Below are 13,412 nucleotides of genomic sequence, written 5' to 3'. Positions count from 1 at the left end.
AAAGTTTCACCAAAGGGTAATTCTACTTATAAGGAGCTTAAAAAGTGCATCTAAGAAACAGGAAACAGACATTGAAACAATTCCAATGCTGAAAAATAATGGGAAAAAAATAAATGAAATCTCATCTGTCCAGTAAGATTCAAATTTAGCTAATAATCTCAACCACCAGGGGAGACTTTTCAGAGTACAAGTTCCTAAATTCTACCCTAAACCTTCTTGAGCTGAACATAAGAATATTTGTGAATCAACAATGGTTCTTCATTACAAGTCACTGACATCCCAAACTGACGTGGGCTGACTTTAGCAAAAGAAAAGGATTGAAAACATACAAGGAAGCTCTTAGATTGCTGAACAACCCAATCTGGGGAGCATGCAATGACGCAAAGCAGAAAGGTAACCAGGGCAGCAGCAGGGAATCCAGCTGGCTCCTGGCCTGGGTGGCTGGGCTCCCAAACAGGGACACACAACTGCTGCCAGCACCAAAGACCCACACATTTCCCCTCCCTGCTTTTTTGGGCCACTACCTCCAGGTTCAAGATCCAGGTGGCTGCATCTGGTTGGTGGCTGAGACTAGATCATGTCCGACGAGCTGTGGAGGCTTCGAATGTGATTATCTCCGTTCTCTGTTCTCTGATTGTGTAGAGGGATGTAGGCTCCTACAACAAATTTTATAGTAGATTTAAAATGAGAAGATCTTAAATAAAAGTATGAATGTAGGATCCAGGTTTGGTGTGGCAATTGTCTCTATTTTATTATCCTCCCATCCTCAATCTTTTAACTTGTCACCTCTTAGTCATAATACGCCTGCTATGCTCCAGGCAACATCTTCCCACACCAATACCAATTTGAGGCAAAAAGAATGATAGCATTAGATTTTCTCTTTATAAAACTTCAGGGTTTTGTTTGTTTGTTTTGTTTTGTTTTGTTTTTCCCTGAGAGGGAAATATTTCCCAGAACTTTTCCCACCACACCCCCCAATCCAAAGATTTTACCTTACATTTATTGCCCAGAAGGACATACATGCAGTTTCCTAAATCAATTGGTATCAAAATGCAATGGAATTTTCATGGTGGCAATAGCTCTGTAATGTTTCTGGGTTTAAGATAAGTACCTGCCTTCCCTAAGATAGAACTTGCCACTGCCTTAGGCAAAGCCAGTCTGAGTTGTTTGAGACAAAGGCAGAAACTTGGCAATGGTAAGCAACGAATGACCTCACCATAGACAGATAACACATAATACATAGTAGCAGGCACTGCACCAAGATCATCTCCATCAAAGGTATGTATTGTTGAACTATTTGTTGTTGTTTTTTTTAAGATTTTATTTATTTGACAGAGAGAGAGAGATCACAAGTAGGCAGAGAGGCAGGCAGAGAGAGAGAGGGGAGGAAGCAGGCTCCCTACAGAGCAGAGAGCCCAATGCGGGTGCTTGATCCCAGGACTCTGGGATCATGAACTGAGCCGAAGGCAGAGGCTTTAACCCACTGAGCCACCCAGGCGCCCCTGTTGAACTATTTGGATTTTGTTCTGTGCTTGGGAGCTATCAGAGCAGATGAGGTGACTACTGAAAATTCTGCAACGGATGATGGCTGCATGGATGACTTTGTAGTGTATATCAATATTCATACACTTTTCCCATAAACCTCTATCTCTCCCCAGACCAAACTAATATACTTTCGGTTATACGTTGTGGAATTTAGATACAGGCAACTATCAAAAGGTGAATGAACTTTCTTGTTAGATTTAATAAATAGAATTACATGCTCTTGCTCAATTATGTAAATTTAACAATGGCTTTGTTTTACAAACACAAAGTCATATTGATCATAAGAAAAAATAAGAAAATATAAAGGATTCCTTAATAAATATGCAGTTAATTATGCTTGTTATTATAACACTCTCAAAAAGTGGCATGCATAATTTTCTTCTCCCTCTTTGCTGTCCTTTATCAAGTGCATATTTAAATTCATCATGGAAAAGGGGGAGAAAGTTCATAGTATTTTTGTGATCAAACACCTTTTCTAATTAATCTTGACATCTCAGTATAATGACATTGAATATTATTAAATTAACATTTTATGCCCTATTAGGGGTGCCTTTATAAAAAAAATATGTCATTTGTGGAAGTTTTTTTTTTTTTTTAGATCAAAAGACACAACTCACCTTCAAAAGTCTTTGAATCAGTGGATATTTTAAATTATTTATTTTATTATATTTATCTGTCTTTTCTTTATATTTATATTTTATAATTCAGATGATAAACATTGTATATATTTGACATATAGTAAAATATAATTTATATAAGAACATACAGAAACAACATGAATGATCTTTTACTTTTTTTTTCCTTAAAATGGATAGTTGCAATTAAAAATGGCCTTCATCAAACATGTCCAATTCAATAACACCACAATCATGTTAGAAGAGGTGCAATAATGCCCAGTACATGAAACCTTGGATGTAACATTGGGGTTTCTGTAGAAGTTTTATTGGACTTTTTTATTATTATTATTATCTCCTTTGAGAAGCCTTTGGCAAAGAAAGTGCTAAAATTTCTTCACTATACTCATGATGAACTTGGGTGCAAAGAAAGGGTAGAATATAAATTGCTCCCTAAGATGAAATGGGAGGAAGAAGGTAGATTGGAAGGACCTAAGCAGAATCTTCTGAAATCTGTTCAGAAGGGCCACAAATATACAGAAAAGATTTTTTTTTCCTAGACTTCTGCTTCCAGGAGCAAGTGTTTGCCTAGGGAAAAGTCAGATATTCACAGAGAACTGCTGCAGGAAAGATCAAGCCAATTTCCTTATGCTCTTTTCTATAATGTTGATCTCAAGGATAAGATTTGTTGTTTCTCACTCATTTTATGTTATTAGTGCCCACCATAGTGCCTGGCAAAAAGTGGATCTGAGTGAATTGTGATTCAACTTAATGGAATTGACTTCTTTAATTAGGTCCAAGGAGGATCTATGAATGCCTCACAATTTATTTCCACTGACCAGATGATAAGTTCTTTTTGGCTTATAACCCTTCAGTCAAACATGCTGAAGTAACCATTGCCAAGTGTTCTTAGTATCTATTCTCTGGTAACCCATAATGTCTGTGGAAGTGAACCATTTTCAATTATCCAGGGCTCCTTCTTCCATTCTTAATTCCCCAATAATAAAAGTTGAAGGCATTTAAAGATCAAAAGAATAAAAACCCAAGGATATCACAGATCAAGCTTTAGATTAATAAAACTTGTCTGAATTCTTTAAGGCCCTTAATCAGATAGTGTTTCTTAGAGAGTCACCCAACCCACCTCAGAAAATGAGGCATATTTGCAGAGGAAATTGAACTAGGCTTTTAAGTCTAAGCCCAATTCTGTTTTTTGTTGGCTTGTTTGTTTGTTTGATTTGGTGACCTGACTCTGGATAAATCACTTAAGTCTAAAGACCTTATCCTTCTCCATCTCGCAAACAGGGGTAATGATAGTTGATTCAGAGGGTTATTATGAGAAACATATAAATAATAAAATAATGGATATGGAAAGAATATCCTGTAGTAAGAAGACTTCTAAATACTCACCCCCACTAATATTCCCAGTGTCATGGTATTCACAGACATATAAAATCCCCTTGTGTTGAATAACTTGTGTCCAGCTAAAAGAATATGAAAAAGAGTAATAGAATGATTATTTGTGATTAGGTTAAACAAGACTGTATCTACCCACCAGCTAACTTTCTTTCTCTTGTTAGCTTTGAAAAAGTAGACTGTCCTGTTGGAGAGTCCCATGTAGGGAAAGCAGGAAGTGTGGCTTTCAGCCAATAGCCAGCAGGCAACTGAGGTCCACAGTCCAACATCTTGCAAGAAATTGAGTTTTGCCAAGGACTCTATGAATGTACTTAGATCCTTTGCCAGTTGAGACCATAGCCCTGATACCTTGACTGTGTAACCCTGAAGTAGAGGACCCAGTTAAGACCAGAAAAGTGAACCTGAAAACAACTGTGAGAAGATGAGTGTGTGTTGTTTTAAGCCATTAAGTTTTTGATATGTTAAGCAGTAATAGGTAATTAATAAAAATAAAAACTAAATACATATACACATATGTATATGCATATATGCACATATACATATACATAAATGTGCATATACACATCTTCATATAGATGTGCATACATGTATGTGTGAATGACACACCACCATAATTATAGATGTATCTATTTATGCAATATATAATATAAAATTGTGCTTATATAAATGTACTCTTCCTTAACTGCATTACTTTTTAACTGCAATGATAGGAACAGCATCAGATAATAGGTCTAGCTACTAGTTCAAAAAGTTTGCAGGAAACTCTCAACAAATGAAGAGTGTCACTAGGAAAATGCTGGTTGGTCAAGCACCACTATGTATCAGAGAAGCTGTCTGGCCCTTTGTCTTGTAGGTGTAGAAACTTGATTCATAAGTGTCTTAAAATGGAGGGGATTTGAAGGCTGTCTCATGCGAAAAGCACATAGGATATAAATCTAAATGTAAAATGAATTGTAAGTTGTAATGAAAACTGTCAGGTTCTGTGAACTAGAAAGCTTGGGGCAGGATCTAGAGCCTTTTCTCCCTGAAGGCCCCTGGCACACCTGTCAGCCTGCCATTTCTATCTCTTGATGTGTTGCTGTAAGGCTTGGAAGGAATGGAGCTTTAGTCCAAAGACCAAGATTCCTGGAAACTTCTGGATAGGAAGTATTGATACTTGTCTCTCTGCTTCTTTCAGAAAACTCTATTGCTGAACAGTCTTTATGACTGGTACAGCCTTTCCTAGGACGACTATGATCCTGCTCACCCAACTGTGCACCCAGGGAATATTTTGTCTCTGAGGTGACTTGTCCATCTCTGTGCTTATTAATTGTGTGCTAGTTGCATGGCTTAGTTCTCATTGTCTGTGCTTCCACATGTATCTAGATGATGTGATGGGTACTCTCCTGCATGGACCATGTCATAGAATCTCTAACATCGTGATGTCAGAAAGCATGCATTCCCAATATTTATTGCTTCGTTGATTTATGTGAGAGCACCCAGAAGTGCCTATTACAGTGAGCGAAGCTTGGGCTTCCAGTATCTATCACAGCTTCATCTCTTTTCTTTTCCCCTTGATCAAGTTACATAATTTATCAAAGCTTCAGTTATTCCCTTACATAAGTGACACATAATAATGCCCACTTTATAGTTTTAATTTGATGGCTCCAGAAGTAAAAATAAACAAAAATAAAACAAAGCAAAAACAAAGGAGAGAACATCTATGAAAATTGCTAAACATTTGGCTAAGGTCCTTATAGACATATTGATTTGGATCATTAAAACTATAAGATAAGAATCATTTTTATTCTAATTGTATTGATAAGGCTCAGCTAAATCAAACAATGTCCCCTAAATTATAGAATTTATAAGTAATAGAGCTTAGACTGGAGTCCATGTTTTCTTCTCTTAGAGATTTTATTTATTTATTTGACAGAGATCACAGAGGCAGAGTAGTAGGCAGAGAGGCAAGCAGAGAGAGAAGGGGAAGCAGGATCCCTGCTGAGCAGAGAGCCCAATGTGGGGCTCGATCCCAGACCCTGGGATTATGACCTGAGCCGAAGGCAGAGGCTTCAACCCACTGAGCCACCCAGGCGCACCCCCCTTTTTTTTTAAGATTTTATTTATTATGTTTTCTTCTCTTAGGAAGCACATTTATTCATATTTACCTCAAGCAGTTGCCACTGGTGTTTCAGATTCTGCCATTACCCCTCTGCAGTCTATTTCATCCATGACAGAGAATCTAAATAAAATAAATTTAAATAAAATAATATTTCAATTATTTAAATAAGTTAATAAAATATTAATAAGTACTGTTTTAGTAATTAAATATAAAAAGTTACATAGAAAAATTAATAAATTACATAACATGTATTTGTTTAGAGAACCCAGAATAATAGTTCCAGCGCATAGTAGTATACAGTTATGTTAATTAACAAGTATTTCATTCTTTTTTTTTAAGATTTTATTTATTTATTTGACAGAGAGAGAGATCACAAGTAGGCAGAGAAGCAGACAAAGAGAGGGGGAAGCAGGCTCCCTACTGAACAGAGAGCCCGATGTGGGGCTGGATCCCAGGACCCTGAGACCATGACCTGAGCCAAAGGCAGAGGTTTTAACCCACTGAGCCACCCAGGTGCCCCAACAAGTATTTCATTCTTAACTAAGATAGTTAAGATCCACCATTGAACATACATCATTTAATTTCAACCTTTATTCTTAGTCACATATATGATACTAAGCATTGTGCCTCTGACTTCTTTTGCTCTGGAAAATTTCAAGGGATTAACTTGATGTGGGAAACATTTCACTCATCCTTGTCTTGGGCTCCAACTTCTATCTTTCTTTCTTTCCTTCCCCCTTCCTTCTTTTTTCCTCCCTTCTGTTCTTTTATCCTTCTTTCTCATTCAAAGAATGCTTATTGTGTGTTTGTTATATGATAGGTTCTAGTTATGGAAGATGCAGACCATGGTGAAGATTGGATTGAGGTACAGATTCTATAACAAATGAGCATGAAGCCATGAAGTTTTATGTCAGATTCATGTAACATGTCCATCTCAAGTCAACAGGGTAAACACTGCTCTATGCTATCTTCATGCAGGGCCCTGGATGATGGTTATCCATCTCTGTGTTTCCATAACACCTTAGACAAGAGAAAGGGAATGTGGTAGGTATGCATTATTAAAGTGTCACTTTAATACTGGTATATATATCACTTCCATGCATCTCTTCTGAGCCATGGAGCCCCATGACCATACCTAATTTGAAGGAAAAGTGTAATTTTCTCTTTTATCCAGGCAGCAAACCTGGTAAACAACATAGAAACCTTGAGGGACAACTCCAACTATGTGTCTCTGACCTCACTTCTGGAAATTTCAAGGTGTGAAGATAGACATTAATGCCTCATTCTCTTGTTCCTAATTAACTGTTTTGTTCTCCTTGCATTCCTCTTCATTCAGCCATCCAATCATTTATTGTATGTAAATTATATGGGAGGAACAGGAGGTACAACAAACAAAAAATTAAAGAAAAAAGGAAAAAGAAAAAACACGCTTCTCTTATGTCATTTATGTTGCAAAAAAGAAAAAAATAAATAAAATATTTAAAATGTCAGAGGATTATTATGGCTTTATACTAAGGAGAAAAAAAAGCAAGGAAGTTTAGGGAGCTGCATAGAGAAAGATGTTGCCTAAGAAGAAATGTAATTAGGATCAGTGTTATTCAAATTGAAATTTCAGTATGGCAATCATAGGTAAAGCTTCATTTTACATTTAAATATGTCCAGAAGCAATTTAAAATTCTTTCTCATAAGAAACATTTGGGGGAAGCCTGGGTTATTCAGTCAGTTAAGCATTTACATTCAGCTCAGGTCACAATCCTGGGGTCCTGGGATCGAGCCCCAGGATCAAGCCCCACATTGGGCTCTCTGCTCTATGGAGAGCCTGCTTCTACTTCTTCTGCCTGCCACTCTTCCTGCTTGTGCTCTATCTCTCTCTCAAATAAATAAATAAAATCTTAAGAAAAAAAAAAAAACTATTTGGTGACTTGTGGAAGTCAGTGATTATGAATTACATCTCCTGACCTCAAACAATAAAAAAATTACACCCAAAGAGAAAAAAAATAAATAAAAAGGACACCAAACTAAAAAAAAAAACAAAAATAAAAAATAATTTTCAAAAATATAAAGAAATTTGAACTCAAGAATCAGGTGGGGTAAGTTATAAGGACAATTAATTGTAGATTTTCTTTAAAAATTCAGAGCCATGCTTTCAATGTTTTGGATAAAAGTCAAAAATTTCTCAATTCTATACATTTTTAAAATATTTTATTTATTTATTTATTTTAAAAAGAGAAAGAAAGAAAGAGAGCAGGTGAGTAGGGGAGGAGCAGAGAGAGAGCCCCAACATGAGGCTCATCTCATGGCTCTGAGATCATGACCTGAGCTGAAACCAAGAGTCAGAAGTTTAACCAACTGAGCCAACCAAGCACCTCAATAATTTCTCAATTCTAATATAATAAATACACACATATATGTAAAATATATTTAAGAAGAATTTGAATAAAGAAAATACATTTCAAAAAGTTTTTTGTTGCTACTATGAATTTATAAGTTTTTTTCATGTACAACTTTATTCACTTAGCATACAAAAAAATCACTTAGCGTACCTCTTTCTTTCACTTAATTTTTTTTAATGGCATGCTGTTATCTTTATGTAACTCTTTTCCAGTGGTTTATAATATACCTTGAAGTGGGCATGCCATCATTTTAGTTAGTTGTCATATCTTTGTAAGATATTTAAATTATTTCACAATATTTCAGTGTACACCTTATTAAAAAATGTGTCTATTAAATATTTGGCAGGGTAAAATAAGACTTTGTGGAGAAAATAAACCCATAGATTAGTAAGGTCAGTCTTGGGGCACCTGGGTGACTCACTCAGTTTATCTTCTGACTCTTGATTTTGGCTCAGGTCATGATCCCAAGGTCATGAGGTTGAGCCCCACATAGGGCTCCATGCTGGGGCATGGAGCCTGTTTAAACTTCTCTCTCCCTCACGCTCTCCCTCTGCCCCTCCCTGATCATGTTCTCTTTCTCTTAAAAAAAAAAAAAGTAATAAAATAATAATAATTATAGTGATAAAAAAATTAAGATCAACCTTTAAAAGTAAACCATGAGGTTCATAAATAAGTTGCAGAAATTGGGTAGCTCTGCTTTGACTCTCAGTTGTAAAAGATGAGCCTGTTTACCTCCAAGTCCCTCAGGAGTAACCAGAGAGTCTTTACAGGGTGTCATATATAATAGACATTTCATCATCATTCTCTACTGGCCAAACCTTTGACAGACCATGTCAAGTTACACTTCGGCATGTGATATCCAAAGCAGATCTGTGACACATTTACCATTCAAGTTCAGTGATAATCCATGTTAATTCATGAAATAAACATTGATGCATGTTTGGCATTTTATTTTGGAAGATGGAATTCTTTCATACATAAATATGGATGTATTAGGTTATAGCATGGTTTCAGTCAGGGCTCTATAATTTGTCTATCCATATTTTTTTATTATTATTCCAATATATTTAACATAGAGTGCTATATTAGTTATGGGCATATAATATGGTGACATAATAATTCTATCCAGTGCTCATCACAAGTGTACTCCTTGATTCCCATAATCTATTTCACCCATCTCATTACCTACCACCACTCTAACAACAATCAGAGGTTGTTCTCTGTAGTAAAAAGTCTGTTTTTTGGTTTATCTCTTTTTTCTTTGTTCTTTGTTATATTCCTTAAATTCCACATATGAGTGAAATCATACAATGTTTGTCATTGACTGATTTATTTTACTTTGCATTATAGCCTCTAGCTCCATCCATTTGTTGCCAATGGCAAGATCTCATTCTTCTTTATGGCTGAGTAATATTCCATTATTCATATATATATATTCATTATATTATTCATATACATTCACATATATGTGCAAGTATATGAATAATAGAATGAATCATCTTTATTCACTCATCTGCCTATCGATATTTTAAAAAAGATTTTATTTATTTATTTGAGAGAGATAGAGCATGAGTGGGGGCAGAGGGAGAGAGAGAAAAGCAGACTCCCTGTTGAGCATGGAGCCTGATGTAGGGCTGGATCCCAAGATCCCAGGACCCTGATGTCATGACTTGAGCTGAAGTTAGATGCTTAACCAACTGAGTCAGGCACCCCATCTGTCTGTCCATCTTTCTTATCTGTGGAATTGAGAAAGACCACCCTAAGATAAAGAGATTTTCTACTCCTTTGATCTCAGTGGTATGATTTTCTCTACATATCCTTCATTCATTTATCATTTAAATAAACTTTTTTTCCTGGCTTTATAAAGTTAACACATTATTCTAAAGTTAATGGTGATTCTTTGTTTTTTTTATCTTTCTGATAATGGACAAGGAAAAATATCCAAAATGAAATTACATCCAGAAAGATTCATTGTACCTATCTATTTTTATACAACAGTGGTAGACACCATTGAGGAGAGAACAAAAGAAGCACACATGTGCCCTAGAGAAGTTAGTTTATATTAGGTGTTCAGATATGCCACAGATAATACCAAGTGCAGAAAAGTACTTATTTTGATTTTGTGACATTTAGGCAATGGATCCTCAAGTTGCAATTACTTTGAAGCTCACCTCTTAACTCCTCCAACATTTCTATAGTGACAGGAAACCTCTCTAGCTTAATGAAACTTATTTGGGAAGAAGAAGGTCATGACCATCACTGACCATGTACAGTGCTCTCTAACCAGTAGTAGGGTTGTAAAACACATGATTTAACAAGTTTTCTTTCAACTATATGATGGAATCATGACTGTTTTTCAGGTGCAGATGAAGAGACTGAAACACCAAGATATTTAAATGAATCTTGTCCAAGGCAGATAAAAATAATTATATTAATATGGCTTTTGGTATAGTTGGAAAGTATCAAGACAAACATTGATATCTAATTGTGCAACAATGTCAGAACTAGGGAATTTTGTCCTTTCCTACTAAATACCAACAATTACTCATTACTTTGAATATTATTGTGGTTAACTAGCTATGAATCATAGAAATAACCATTACACTAGTCAACCAGTGGAAATCAGGAAGAGAACTCCAGCACATGCTAGGACCTATGAGTATTACTAAAGTAACTAATAATTCTTGATAAGGAACTAGAATACTCCTATGCCTACAAGATGTTTTTGAGATAATAAAAGAGATACTGTAATAGCAGTTATTAATATTTTTAATAAATTAATTCATTAACAAAAACAATTACTTGGATGCCAGAAAAAAACAATCAGAATTTGGTTCTGTCATTGGTTTGTCAAACCATTTTAGGCCAGCTTGTTTATTACTTTGGGCCTCAGATTCCTTGTTTATAAAATTCTGACACTCATACATGTTAGAATTCCTCCAATCAGCAAAACACTATTTCAACTCATACAATGGACAAAGTATAACATATGATTTTGTATCTTCCATTAAGAAAATATCTGTAAAAAAGAATAAAGTAGGAAGCAAGAGGATGGAAATAAAATCACTGGCCTCTACTTTGTGCAAGGCAGTGTGCTGGGTACTTTACATAGATCACCAAAATTGATCTCACAAAAACTCTATTAAATCAGGATTGCTATCTACTTTTAATTGAGGAAAAAATGCTGGAAAATATGTCTGGGTCAGAATTTTAACAAATATGCTACAAAGCAGAATAAAATAGCTTGATAATAGAGGAACACAGGAAATTTTAAGATGACAGAAGAATGGATAACTCCTTCTCAGAAGACTTTTTTTTTTTTTTTTTTAACGTTAGTGAATCTTGGAAAGTTGAGGTTGCAAACACCAGAACTTCTCAAAGCCCTTTACTTGAGGTTGGAAATGAAATAGCTAAGAATATGTCATGGTAATAAGGATTAGGAAATTGATTCCCATTCTAAATATCTTTGTTCATTTAGCTCCAAACTTGAAATGTTTCCATGAAACTAAAAATATCACTCTGAGCAGTCAAGGCTCATTCTACCTACTAAAAACTTCTTTGAATTAATCTACTGAGAGTCAGTTAAGAATTGAATGTTAGTCCTCAAGCTTTCCTACATGTCTATTTTGTCCTTCCCTTTTTTTACAGGCTAATGAGGTCTTCACTTTCACTTTGACCTTATCACACTCATACTGCACTTCAATTTTAGCCAGGTAAGAAATCTCAGTCTGCTGTTACCAGTCATCTTATGACTTTGGAAAAAATCTCCATTATTCCTGGTTTTATGTGTATTAAACTGTTTACCAATTTCTCACATATGGAGAGTTAACTAATATTCTTCAAAGGGAAATTAAGTGATATGATCAGGAAAATATTAAAGACATTGTTTGAAGCTGAAAAATACATCACTGACCAATAATTTTCACCAAATACATTATTTTAAAATATAAGCAGTTCTATAGTTTAATGGTAAATGCCAAGAGTCTAGTGGTTCAAATTCCCTTCAGATTGGAGAGATAAGCAACTAGTATAGTAGGAAGAGCCCGAAAGTCTAGGCAAAGGGTTTTCACCTTTTTGTGAAAGCACTGGAGAGTCAGGAAGTCATTTTTTTTTTTTTTTAATACCAGTGAAACATTGGAGTCAAAAAATTCGTTGACTCACTAACTCATTCTGGTTTCTATCATCTAGCTGCTCCTCCTCATGGGGGACCTCTTTTCCATTATGCATAGTATTGAAGGAAGCTACTGCCCATGTCATGCAATAGAAGCAATGCATGCAGAGAGATCCCTTTTGGCTTGACCAAATGGACCCACCAAACTGGGGTTTTGATTGTCAGTATAACAGCATAAAGATTTTGGGTTGTTTGGGATTCACAGCCACTGTATTACTAATGTTGGTGACTGCTGGTTAGTACAATAGCTGTGATGATATATACAGGTTAGAATACTAACATACTAGCTACTAGAAATGCATCCAGGAAGAAAAACCAAAAAACATCCTGAATGAATTCCCAAAGGATGTGTGGATGGCCACTTGTCAGATGTTGCTGTATCAGCCCAAGGACTCAGCAGTGATGATCAGGCACAGAGATACATTTAGCTAACATAACCTGGGATCTGCTCCTTTTGAAGCTAATAGACAGAGGAGATGACTATGTATGGTAAATATGCAGAAAGTTTTCATCTTATTTTTGGTACCCTAGTTCAGAGGAGGCTAGAAGTTCAAGTAGCTGATCTAACATGTCTAGAGTACAGTACCTATGGCTTCTTCGGGAGTCTGTCTGGTATGGTTGAATTTTGCCTGAGTATCCATCCACAGTGTTTATGGGCTAAAAGAACAGAATGTGGCTGCTGAGAAATAGTCTTTGCAGAGCCTGATGGAAGTCCTACCAGATTTTATAGTAGAAATTCCTGGAGTTGACAAACGTTGGCTGAGCTGGAATCGTTCTGGAATCTCTACTGTAACCCCTCATCAACAGGCATTTGATTTACTGCTTTTGGAATATCATCCTGGAATTCTTAGATACCAGTATCTCTGTTGAGGGATCTACTATGACCATGTCTGTCTCATGTATCCCAAATCACTCTGGAAGGATGGATGTCTCTTCTTAGCCATAGGTGGGAAAAGGTTGAATAGGTGAGTTACTTTGCCACCAATAGACCAGGCAGGAAGGCTGTGCCCTCTAGAACTGGGCTGTAGCTCAGAAGGCCTGGGGTCTAAGTGGCACTTTCACCACTTCTCCATTTGTAGCAGGGGACAGGGGAATATATGTGCCAATGTCATGAATATCCATTTCCATACCTTTAAAAAAAGTATATATAACACTGTCTGCAAGAACAGAATTAC

At 36.0% G+C, this 13,412-nt stretch overlaps 1 pseudogene; it reads left to right on the top strand.

Annotated features, from left to right (window-relative positions):
* LOC116858980 overlaps positions 1–13,177 on the top strand; it is a 44,148-nt pseudogene extending 30,971 nt beyond the window's left edge.
* Positions 13,178–13,412: the final 235 nt, after the last annotated feature.

The sequence above is a fragment of the Lontra canadensis genome, unplaced genomic scaffold, assembly GCF_010015895.1.
Source record: "Lontra canadensis isolate GAN:19392208 unplaced genomic scaffold, GSC_riverotter_1.0 scaffold145, whole genome shotgun sequence".
NCBI lineage: Eukaryota > Metazoa > Chordata > Mammalia > Carnivora > Mustelidae > Lontra > Lontra canadensis.
This window is presented reverse-complemented; position numbering and strand designations above follow the sequence as displayed.